General features: G+C 40.8%; 1 protein-coding gene across 50 annotated transcripts in view; it reads left to right on the top strand.

The window, feature by feature from the left end:
- Nucleotides 1-13,044, top strand: part of GBF1 (golgi brefeldin A resistant guanine nucleotide exchange factor 1) — a 126,553-nt gene that overhangs the window by 28,616 nt on the left and 84,893 nt on the right. The gene's annotated exons all lie outside the window — the stretch shown is intronic.

The following is a 13,044-nucleotide window of genomic DNA, read 5'->3' as shown; positions in this document are numbered from 1 at the left end:
ACTATATTGCTGAGCCTTTTCCCTGAGTTCCCAGTAGGGTGTCCTGCTTTAATGGGTAATTAGCATTCATACAATTATAAGCTTCCTTCGTCTTTTGAGTAAGTTATTTTTGGTTTTGTTTTAACTACTTTCTTTGTCTACCTCATGCATGCCATGAGGTAGGAAGTTGGTGGCACAAATGGAGTTTTTAGTACTTGCAACAAAACCCTTCTCTTATAGAAAGTCATTGTCGCTTTTAGAGCCTTAGCTCTCTAATGAAGAGCTATCAGTCTTCATGCATTCCTAGAATCTCTTGTCCCTTTTTTTCTCTCCTGTTTTTCTAATCATAATAACGTTATGTAGTATTCATATGTTTAGAAGTTTCAAAGCCACTTTCACATTTATTACCTTACTGAACTTTTATACAACCCTGTGAGGGAGACTTGGCGCATATTGTTTCCTTTTTATGAATATAGTTTAAGCCCAGAGACATTTTAAGTGATTTAGCTGAGTTTGCACTGATCCTAGGAGGTGGACTCAAAACTAGAATTCTGGCCTCTGATGCCTGGTTTAATGCTCTGTTCTGCATTGCTTCTCTTCGTACAATTAGAGGAGAATGTACACAGGAAGTGCTTCATCTTCTGTATATAGACGTGTCAAGGGAGAAGGCAAGTCTCAACACCTTTGGGTTTTTCAAGGGGGAGATACAGACTGAAGGGGAAAGCTGCAGAGCTGTGTTCCTCTGTTGACTGTAAAGGGCTTTTGCAATGTATGTCCTGGAATGCTTTTAGCTAGTAACATATTTAAGACCACAATTGAAATAGTTTTTAGGCCTCTGCAAATTAAATAAACAATAAACAAACAAATAAATTTCCCCCTTTCATGAGAAATATAGGAGAATATCTGGAGAAAAATTCCTTTTTCCTTTCCTAATCATGGGCTGAAGTTATCTAAAGGTTCCCTAAATGTTTTCTTTAAAGGAGCAGATTTCACTCAATTGAGAAGTGTTGCAAATATTAGCCAAGAAGAGTCAAGTATAGAGGACTTGGTTGTGGTTGTTAGCTAGTTTGCAGGGCTAATGCTGCACCTAGGTGGCATGTTCTTGCTTTATGGCCTGCACTGTCAGTGACTTGGCTGCATTAGAAAGTTGGCAGCTTGCACAGATGTTTTTTTTCTTTTTGCTTTACAGATAAAGCTTATATCTCAATTAGAAAGAAAATGTAGTGAGTAGATGTTTACAATTCTTTTTGGTGGGCCAGAGTTCAGAGTACTATCTTTCTAAGAGATGTTAAGAGGATTAAACAAGTGAATATATTTGGAAGCATTTGGCAAACAGTTTATACACAGTGAGGGATTATTGTTGTAAGTGATTGGGAACACCCTAAAATGGCTGAGATCAGACTGGAGTAGCCTTATAAGTCTTTTAGGCACTCTGCAGATCTTGACTTGCTGAAGTGGTGCTGCTATCCTGACAGAGCCACATTTCCTGCTTGCCATCCAGTCTATATCCCACACTTATTTTCCCCATCCTGACATATCCTGAAACTTCAGCTCAGAGATCGTATGTGTGGTGAGTGGTACAATCCAGGACTTGAGGTCTCTAGACCACGTAAAAACTACCAAAGTTGAGTCTGCTGCCTAATTTTCTTACATCCTTGGGTTAGGACTCCAGATTATCTGCTGCTTGAAACTAATAAAACCAGAATGTGCTGAGGAGCCAGAGCTGTCAGTGGTACTAGGAACATAGCTGGGTGTTGCTGAGCTTTCTTCTGGAGCGTGGAGGAAAGTGGTGGTATTTTCCCGGGGCCAACAGCTGTGGTGGATGTTGAAATGGTGTCTGCCAAGGTTGCCCCATAATTCTTGGGTTTTAGCATATTACCTGCCTGAGAAAATGATGGAGTGGACCCAAAATAGAGCATTTCATGGTCTTTTGATTGGTTCTGACCCCCTACACAGTGCTGGCTTCCAGGAGCAGGTTTATGGGTCAGCTGCCCCTGTGGTCCTGGACTCTGCAATCCATGACCAATTCCTTGTTTCTTTTACTGAAACAAACAGATTTTTCTGATTGGCAGTGTCAGGAGGACTGCTTTCTTGGAAGCCTGTTAATGGTAGGAGGCTGGGAAAGGGTTTTGAACTTGGAGAGAGAAACTGAAGGGACTCCCCATGCTATATCACTGGGAATGGTGTACCACTTAGATTGGAGGAGGTATGGCAGGAATTATAGGACCTCCACTCAGTTTAGCTCATGAAACTGACTTGGACTTGGTCTCTTTTTACAAAGGCTTTCTATTTGCATTTTTCTAAACTATCTGCTGGCTTGGTTGGTTAAGAATAGCACTGTTGGAAATGTTCACTGGACCATCACCACTTTCATTGGGCATTGTCAGTAAACCAAAATGATTTTTTTTCTTTTCTGTGAACAGAGGCTCTTTGAAGCACCACCTACTTCTCCAGGAGTATTATCTGAATATTACAAAGGGAATAAGTCTGTTGTCTCTAGTGAGGTTGGTTAAGTGTATACTGGTTATTCTCACAGATATGTGTCTCTGGACCACGTTTGCAGTCAGTATTTGTCAAAATTGCATAATGCCTGCATGCTCTGTAGCATTTAAAGTAATAGAATATTCTAATATCAAATCTTAAGAGAGGGTTGCACTTGGAAGATGCAGGGTGCCCAAGAGCAAAGTTTGCATATTGCTACTTTGGCTGAAGCCTTAGCTCACCACCAGTGAGACTTGACTGCTGCTCCTTATTTGGTGTTTAAATCCTCTTAGGAATCCTTTTAGGAAGGAGGTCATTCTATTTTTTTTTCCTCTGCTTTTTCTCCCCAAAACCCCCCAGTACATAGTTGTATATTTTAGTTGTGGGTTCTTCTAGTTGTGGCATGTGGGACGCCGCTCAGCATGGCCTGATGAGTGGTGCCATGTCCACGCCCAGGATCGGAACTAGTGAAACCCCGGGCCACTGAAGCGGAGCACCAACTTAACCACTTGTCCGTGGGGCTGGCCCCAAGGAGGTCATTCTGAAGGAATTAAGGCAGACGTATGGTTGCCAGAGGCTGGGAAGGGGTATAGGGAGTGACTACTAATGGATGCAGGGTTTCTTTTTGGAGTGATGAAGATATTCTGGAGTTAGATAGTGGTGATAGTTGTACAACTTTGTGAATATACTAAAAAACCATTGAATTGTCTACTTTACATGGGTAAATTTTATAGCATGTAAATTATATTTTAATTTTTAAAAACAGAATGTAGGCTGGAAAAGTGATGGAATTCGCCACTTCTTTCTCAGGGCTCAGAGCTGTGGAGGGAAGCCTCTGACTGTAGTCACTGCTATGCTTTGAACCCATTGCCCAGCAAAGGCAGCATAAGACTCTGTTCAGCCTTCTGGCCCAGTTTGTCCTTTTATGTCTCTCTCATTAACTCAAGGAAGCACATGGCTTTTATATTTAAATTTATTCAAGCTGTAATCTTTGACATTTGAGTTAGCTTTTAGTACAGTTTTGCATTTATAGTAATATATATTATGTATTTTCTCTATCCCCAAAGAATCCGTTTTAATCTTTTCCGGATGCAAATTTCAGGCTGTCTTGTCCCATCTCCCCTCTCTTGCTCTGTTTCCCCTCCCCCCATGGAGTGTGTTTGATCAGGTGTGGCAGGAATATCCACTGTCAAGCTGCGCCCTTTATATTAGTCAATATTATCCTTCTCCCCCCTCCCTGTCTGTCTGCCCCTTTGGGCTTTCCCAGTTGATTTATAATTTTGGAATTCTCATCGGAGTCTGTAATACAGTTTGTTCATTATTTAACCAAAACCTGTTTAATGAGCAGAGAGAGGCAATGTAAATGTTAGGCATGTTGCAGTGATGTACCTTTGTGCTTCTCAAAGCGGGTGGGTAGTTAACTCTGTACTGCCTGCAGGGCTGGGGTGTCCTGGCATTAGGGGCAGAAGGACGACTTCCTCTTCCTTACATCTGCCCAAGCCCTGCCATGGGCTTAGACTCCAAAGAGGTGTTTCCTTTTATCCTTCTAGAGATCTTGTGGGGGCTTTTGCATATTGGAGTTATGTTCGATTTCACAGCTAGACCTTGTGGTGAGATCTGTGGCCTAGGATAGGGGGATAGAAGAGAAAGTGAAATATCAGGATATTTGATACTGCTCTTAATTTTAGGTCTGAAGAAAGTGGATAGTTTAGAAGAATCCTTCTGGTTGACATGGTCTGTGATCTATGATCTTTTTGTTCCCAGACTAGACAAGTTCTTGCAAGACTTAGTACCCTTCATCCAGTATAGCTTCATGGAAAGGGCTATAGTCAGTTGTGATTTGTGGTGTTTAGCTGTGGTCATTTGCCTCCAGATTTAGGTTGCCTTTGTCATTGGTCTTTAACCTTAGAACATTAATAAAGAGATTCTTTTCCAGAAAATTTTTGGTTTCAAGCAGAGAGAGAGGAACAGTCTAAAAGTATCATAACCAGAATCTTCTCTTAAGGGACCACCTCTTAATGACTTCCAAGCCTTCATGGCCAGGGCTTGAGAAGACTCCTTAGTGATATGTGTGTGTGTGTGTGTGTGTGTGTGTGTCTGGGGGGGGCGGGTGGGGGCGGTAGTAAGTTTGCCTTTGGAAATTTAACCCCAGGATCTTGTAATTCTGAGGACCTGTCAGGATTGGGGGTATTCAGCGTAAGACTAAGGTGGTCTTGAGGCCCAGTGTAAGCACCTGTATTAACTATGGATCTCTTCTAGCTTCTTGAACCTTTTCTTTCTGGGATTCCCCAAGATTTGGATTCCTTCTGGGCCTGGCTTATTAAATTGCTTCTAACCAATACTTGTTGAATATCTGCTGTGTGCTAAGCGTTTTGTTTAGGCACTTAGGCATTGGGGCTATAATCATAAACAAACACTCAAACTTACTGCCCTCCTAGCCACTGGTTTTATAAGACTGGCGGGTCTAGCTGACTATTCCAAGGCTAACCTTTGTGGCCTCTACTCTGTGCTATATGTTTCCCTATCAGGCATAGAATGGATGATGGTGAATGAGAGCAACCTGTTGTCATTTTTTCTTATTCCCACTCTTTCCCTTGCTAAAAACAAGCAAAGAAATAAACAAAAATTATAGCTTATACATTTGCTTATTTGGCTTTCTCATGTAAAGCTGATTGGGCCAGAGTTCAGATATTCTCAAAGAGATTGGTGGGTTGCATACAGTAACTCTGAGGGATAGGATATTTCTTTACCGAGCTTACCTGGACGCAGGATATGGGGGGCTTGAGTTTAAGGAGGAGAAGCAGGTGCCTGAAGAAAGTGGATGTATCAGGAGTTTATTTAAATATAGTTTATCCTGGACAAACACACCTGTGGGGTCCTGTCTGTCTCAAGCTTTGTGAATTCAGAGTCTGAGTTAGGAGGTTTGAATCCATGTAACCTCCAGAGGTTTGTAGAGAACATTTAAACAGAATCTGGAAGCCAACCTGGGAGAAACTATGACTTAACACCTATCTGGCCTAGGCCTCTTAGAAACAGCCTTCTAGGTAGAAGCAAAAGTGTTTAAGGATACCTCATATCTCAAGTTTAATCTGTTGCAGTTGGAAGATGGGGAGGTGTAGGGGCAAGAGATTTTAGTAGTCACTGTCAGGAAAAATATTGAGTAAGGGTACATTATTTGGAAAAAAAAAAATTGCCTACAGTTAGCTTCTCCCATACTGGTTGAATGCATACTTTCGTTATTTCTATAGGGGCCTGTAGTTCAGGGAGTAGTAGAGTAAGCAATATATCACTATTAATCAGCATGAGAAGAAAGTTGAATGAGTCATTAGCTTTTTCCTACTTGGAATTGATCTTATAAATTGTTCAAAGCCTGACTAAGTAGACACTAAAGAACCAGGTATGATAAAATTTGGCAGACAGATTCACGTAATGGGCTGAGTGTTGGAAGAGGCAAGGTTGGGCACACTTATGCAAATATCTATTTCTTGGTCTTTTTTGACTTTCTTGTTCTATAATAAAATATGACACTATATTAGTTTGGAGATTGTTGAGCAACACATTAGGATGTGGCTTGAATTTGAATAAGACTGACTTTGGTACCTTAGAATCATGGTAGCTTGAGTGGCCTCAGACTTGTGGGTGTTTCAGCACAGTTGGAGAAAGTAAAGGTACTGTGATATTTTTCTCCTCAGGGAATATTCATATAAATAAGGTCGCTCCAAGAGGCCTGTATTTTGATGACTTTACTTTGTCATTTCTTTTTAGTGGGACCTTCCCCAAATGATCTGAGCCCTCTTCACTTGAGACTTCTAACCAAGAAGTTCTTCCAAACACTTGTTTGTCCTCGAGATTAGAAAATGAAGACTTTCTTTCTTTCTTTTTTGCTGAGGAAGATTCGCCCTGAGCTAACATCTATCGCCAATCTTTCTCTATTTTGTATGTGGTTCACCACCACAGCATGGCTGCTGGCAAGTGATGTTGGTCCATACCTGGGAATTGAACCTGGGCTGCCAAAGTGGAGTGTGCCAAACTTAACCACTAGACCGTGGGGCTGGCTCCCTGAAGACTTTCTTGAGAAGAAGCAGCTGTACAAAGTCTGGCTTCTTATGCCTCCAGCCCTCCCTTTTTCTCTCCTTAATACTCAGATACACTTAGCCATCAGAAGTAGTCTGCTGGCACATTTCCACTATATGTATCTGAAAGGGGGTTGTGAAAAAAGGGGCATTCTTAATAGCTTGGCTCTCAAAAGGAAAGGCAAAGGAACCTACTTTCTTTCTAGTCTGGGTTAGGGGGCAATGTGGTCTGAGATGGGTGTCAAAGTTTCTGATATTGCTCTCATTGCCATTGTCCTCTTTAGCACAGCCATCTCTTGAGGCCTGAAATTACTCTCTGGGTATGTGCCCAACTTGCCATGACAGCAGTCAGATGAGTAGAAAGAGGGAAAGCCAGCTGCTGCTTTGTTTTTAACAAGGAAGAAGGCAAAGTCCCTTTCTTCTTTTCCGCCCACTCAAACTCAGGGTAGTGCCAAGAGGGTTTCAGAAGAAGCCAAATGTTTGAAATTCAATGTGCGGTTTTGATTAGGGGAGGGAGTAAAGGGTTATTTCTTAGCCTTGCCCCTTCTAACCACCTCTGTGTGCTCATAGATGCTTAATTGGTTGTCCCAGTTTCTGAAGTAATATTGGCTATGTTTATGAAAAGGGTAAGTGCATTTGTCTTTCTCCTGGCACCCTTTAGAAGATAGAGCCGGGTATAGAGCAAAATGGAGATTAGATCATTTCAGCTCAGATCACCTCATTAAGAAAAGGTGATAGATGGAGAGCAGTGACTACCTTAAGCTCTCAGGTTTCCTTCTGGAAACCTGGAGTTAAGATGCTCCTTACCAGTTTTGAGGCCTGTGTTTCTTTATTTTGGTCTTTGGAAATCCTGAAGGACTTAGATGGACAAGCACTCCTGGCTGCCTGTTGGCTGGCTTGTGATTGCATGCCTCTTCTGTAATACCAGCCTTCTGTTACCGCTGTTACCACTGTAGGTTGAGTTGTGAAGGGCTGACACATGTGCACACATCACAACTGACCTTTCCTTGTTCTACGCCTATTGAGCGATTACTTGCCCGTTTGTGGAACTCACATTATTGCCTTGGGTTTCTGGCCCAGTGTGAAGTGGGGGCATCCAGGAAGTAGCCTGATAGACTGTACATCAGAGGGCAGTAAATTGGCGTTTGATTTGGTGGAAAGGCAGAGCCAGATGTAGTGTGGGAGCAAGGGTTTTTCTGCAGTCAGCCATGCAGCTTGCTTCCAGGTGTCCTGGAAAGCAGCTTGGGAACTGGAGGCTGAGGGTAGTGGGGACATTAATTGGGGAGGAAAAGAATCAAAAGGACTTCAATGTTGTCTGTGATGGGCCCTGAATTGGGAAAAATCCTCTAAAAGTAGAGGGACAAAAGAAATTTCCCTGCCACTGGCAGGAATTTTTCCACTGATTGTTCTTCCTTTTCAAGTAAAATGAGTTATTAATTGGCAGAAAAAAACAGAAAACTTGGGAAACTCTTGATGGGGGTTGCAGAATAAGAAAGCCTCATTCATTCCGCATGAGCTTTTTTATGAAGGTTCATTCTTCTCTTTGGACAAACAACAGGTTTAAGAAAACTGGCTCCAAATTGATAATAAAGTGAGAGCTAAGATATTATTATCATTGCCCTATCTGGGATAGAGTGGTATCTTTCAGACTGCAGGTTACATTCCATGAGTGGATTGTGGTATCATTTGAAAGGGTCACACAGCGTTTTTTTCCTCGATTTTTTATTCTGAAAAATTTCAAACATACCAAAAATTGAAATAATACCACAGTGACCACTCATATCCCACACTTGAGTCAGAATTATTAACATTTAGTCTTATTTGCTTTGTCCATATATATGTGTATTATTTTTTTTATAAGCCATTTGAAAATAAGTTGCAGACACATTGACGATTCACCCTGGAATACTTCAGCATGCATTCTAAATAAGGACATTGTCCTATATAATCACAGTACCGTTACCGCACCTAAGAAACTTAATGATTTACTAATACTAGCTAATATCCAGTCCATATTAAAGTTTTTCCACTTGTCCGCTGACTGCCTTTTATAACGTAACTGGTTTTATAAACCAAAATTCAAGCAAAATTCTCATTTCATTAGGTAGTTACATCTCTTTTGACTTTTAAAATCTAATACAGTTTTCTCCACCCTTTTTTTTCCCCTCTTGGCATTGACTTTTTGAAGAGATCAGGCCATTTATCTTTAGAATCTTTTACATTCTGGGTTTGTCTGTGTCCTTGTGGTGTCATTTAATTTGTTCCTCTATCCCATATATTTTTTGTATTCTAGAAGTTAGAATTAAAGGCTTAATTCAATTCAGGTTAAACGTTTTTGGCATGACTACTTCATAGGTGATACCGTGTACTTCATATTATATCACCACAGGAGGCATATACTGTGAGCTTGTCCCACTATTGGTGATGTTAAGATTACTTGCTTCTGGTGTATATTGCCCTATCTCCTCATTTTAAAGTAAATTTATTTTTCTCTTTGCAATTAGTAAGTAATCTGTGAAGTTATAATTTGGCACCTTGTGAATATCCTGCTCTCTAATATTCTTTTACCCAGTGATCATCTACTGATGAATTTTTGCCAGAATCGTTTATTTCACTGGGGGTTGCAGAATGATGATTTTCTAATTCTGTCATTTTTTCTACATTTATTAGCTGGCATTCTCTGTAAAGAATATCTTTCCTTCATAAACTGGAGGATGGACCATCGTTTCTCCTTAAAAAGGCAAGGAAAATGCTTAATTCTTTCCCCTTGATGGCCAGTTTTCAGAGTAAGGAGTACTGTTAATAAAGACCACAAATGGTGGCAAATTAGAGATTTTCCCCCTTTTTTGGGGCTTGTGAATTTTTATTTATTCAATGTTTTACAATTAATTACATTTATGATTATTTTTGGTCGTCATATCATTCCAAGTTTGGCCAGTGAGAGCTCCTTCAAATTAATTCCTTTGTTCCTTTGATATGACCCCTTTGAGCACTTCCTTGCTTTTTGGTACAAGCTTTGGGCATTAAGGGAGGAAAAAAAGGAATAAAAGAGAAGGTATCTGTGCATCACACATAATAAGGATAAGTATTGTTTTGGGAAACTTTTGTTTCAGTTGGAAACACGTTTATGTTCTGGGTTGCAGTGTAAACTGTGTTTCTGTCTGTAAGTCATGGTCAAAAAAGTTTGAAAGCACTGGTACAGAGAGCTTGTGATCTACTTCTCTTCCAGCACTTGTTTGAATTTGTCTCTCTGCAATGTTATTTCTTGTGTACGGAATCAAAGAGGATGTTGAGTCAGAGTGCCTTTTCCACCATATTCTTGGCATTCTATGAGGGACTCTGACGTGCCTTAGCTGCCTTTGGGAACTAGTGGACTGTTACATCTGGGTTTCATCCCTATCAACTTCAGTTTCAGTAAAGGAGTCCTTCCTCCCTGCTTCCCTTCCTCCCTCTACTATTACATATTGTTTTCTTTTTTCCCCCAGTTTTGCTGAGACATAATTGACACATAACATTGTGTAAGTTTAAGGTGTACAATGTCATGATTTGATACATGTATATATTATGTAATGATTACCACGATAAGGTTGCTTAACACATCCAATTACCTAACATAATTAATTACAATTTGTGTGTGTGTATGGTGAGAACATTTAAGATCTACTTTCTTAGCAACCTTCAAGTATATAAAACAGTATTGTTAACTCTAGTCACTATGCTATCTATTAGATCCCCAGAACTTATTCATCTTAAAACTAGAAGTTTAAAGCCTTTGACGAACATTTCCCCTTTTCCCTCACCACCCAGCCCGTTAGCAACCACTATTCTATTCTGTTTCTATGAATTTGGCTTTTTAAGATTCCACATATAAGTGAGTTCATTATTATTTATCTTTCTTTGTGTGACTTATTCAATTAGCATAATGTCCTCAGGGTCCATCCACGTTGTTGCAAATGACAGAATTTCCTTCTTTTTTATAACTGAAGCAGTTCTGTTTATATAGTTGTTTCTCTCTGGATGAATTGGCTTTTGCAAGGCAGAGATTAATTTGAGACCATATGAGTCATAACTTCCTGGAGAATGTTAGAATAAGTATTCTTCTCCAAGGAAATAAGGATTGTGGATGTAATTGTGACTGACTAGTCACTTTGTACCTTGTACCTTATCCCTTTTATGTGATCTTAAGCTGATTGTTCAGGGAAAGGGGGATAGCTATTCATGTTAAACATGGCCTGGCCATCCCTTTTAGTTCTTTTGGTGGGTAAAGGAGGGAGTCATTTGTATTGGGAAGACTCTAAAATAGCGTCTTCTCCAGGAACATTGCTCTTGGCAGAAGTACACTTACATGTGCAGTCAACAAATATTTCTTGAGTACTTAACATGCACCAGACAGTGAACTAGGTATTAGGGACCTAGTTTTCAAGGGGACTGACACAATTCCTGTCCTCATAAATTTATAGTCTAGTGGGTTGGTGATTTGAGAAGCTTTAGAATTTGAGTGGACAGCTGGGCACTGGTTTGAAGTCTGCCCAGCTTCCACATGTGACTTCAGGAAATTATTGTATGCCCTGATGTGCTGAAAGAGGTTCTAGCGTGGTCAGAAGAAGAGCAGTGGTGTTTGTCTGATTGTCTTTCCCACCCCCACCCTCTGCCCTAGCCCTGGCTGCCTGGCAGTAACCAAGTGCATGGCAGCTTCATTAGTTGCTTTAGAGCCTTGGATGGCTTAGGGCTTGATTAGTCTATTTATATTCATCTTTGATTAATCAGTCTGTGCATCTCGGAACTGAACTGACTAGAATTGTACCGTAGGATAAGATATTAATGGCTGATCACCTTTTTTTTTTGAGGAAGATTAGCCCTGAGCTAACATCTGCTCCCATCCTCCTCTTTTTGCTCAGGAAGACTGGTCCTGAGCTAACATCCATGCCCATCTTCCTCTACTTTATATGTGGGATGCCTACCACAGCCTGGCTTGCCCAGTGGTGTCATGTCCGCACCCAGGATCCGAACCGGCGAACCCTGGGCTGCTGAAGCAGAACGTGTGAACTTGACCGCTGCGCCACTGGGCCGTCCCCTGATTGCCTTTCCTGATAAAATTTAGCTTCTAATGAAATTTTCTAATAAAATTCAGCTCTCAGGCTTGGGCTTCTGATACAATTGTTAAGATTTTGAAGTCTAGGGGCACAAAACAAAGAATTTAATAGCTATTTAGCTAAGGTGCTAAAAGAATGAGGAAAGTCCTTTTCTACAGCTTGGTTCTAATAGTCCCAGTTCAAAAATAGCATAAGCATTTTTAGTAGCAACCCATTAGCCCAAAGGCTTCATGTGAGCAAAGAAGTGTCAAAACCCATGTAACTTTGGATAGGATTTGGCTCCAAATTGGTTGGAACATCGCATCATATATTTATCTTTTGAATCCAGAGAAAGCAACCTTATTTAGAAGTAGGCCTTAGGAACCTTGGGTCCTCAGAGAGAATACCTTTTAGAAAAAGGCATTTTTCCTTAGGAAAAGTATTCCTGGGATTTTTCAGGAGTGGAAAGAGATAGTGAGGCAGTGAAGCAATTAAACAGTGTTTAAGATCTTTGTAAAAGAGAAAGTTAGAGTGGATGTTGGAGTACAAATGTATTACACAAAAAGACCTGTGACCTATCATTTGCTTGATAGCTTATTGTCTGCTGAATTTAAAATGCACATCTTTCTCCTTTGTCTCTTTTTTCTGGGATGAGTCTACATTTAACGTACATCGTTAGTGGGCTGGCCCCTTGGCACAGTGGTTAAGTTCGCACATTCCACTTTGGCTGCCTGGGGTTTGTAGGTTTGGATCTCTAGTGGGATCTATGCACTGCTTGTCAAGCCATGCTGTGGCAGGTGTCCCACATATAAAGTAGAGGAAGATGGGCACAAATGTTAGCTCAGGGCCAGTCTTCCTCAGCAAAAAGAGGAGGAGTGGTGGTAGATGTTAGCTCAGGGCTAATCTTCCTCAAAAAAAAAAAAAAAGGTACATCATTAATACCTACTATAGCCAAATACTTTTTGCAACCATAGCCTGGTGATTCTGGCAGAATATCCTGGTTCCCTCTGGCCCAGGAAGAGAAGTTCTTGGTTCAGCCCACCTGGACAGAAGCATTGTGGGGAAAGTAGTCAAGGGAAAAAGGATTTCTGTTTTCAGAATCCAGATATGGCTCATTAATCCTCCCAGATGAGCCCAAATTTAGCATCTTAATCAGTCTCATTACAGAGGTTTAGGGGACTCATTCTGTTCTCTTAAGTTCTGTATAAGGAAGAAAGTGAGCAGTGGCTGTATTTGGTAGAACTCTTTGGATTTTAGAGAATGGGAAATGTTGCCACAGTCCTGAGTGGTCCTGGGTAGACTACAGGCTCAAGAGTCAACAAAACTGGCTTGTGTGCATGGAGTAACAGAAGGCAGAGAATGAGAAATATTTATGTTGGTAATAGTCTTCCTCTAAAAGCTCCAAAAGGAGGGAAAAACTTGGCTTGCTTCCCTACCAG

This window comes from Equus caballus, chromosome 1 (assembly GCF_041296265.1).
Source record: "Equus caballus isolate H_3958 breed thoroughbred chromosome 1, TB-T2T, whole genome shotgun sequence".
NCBI lineage: Eukaryota > Metazoa > Chordata > Mammalia > Perissodactyla > Equidae > Equus > Equus caballus.
Note: the sequence above shows the minus strand (reverse complement) of the source record. Positions and strands in the feature narration are given on the sequence as shown.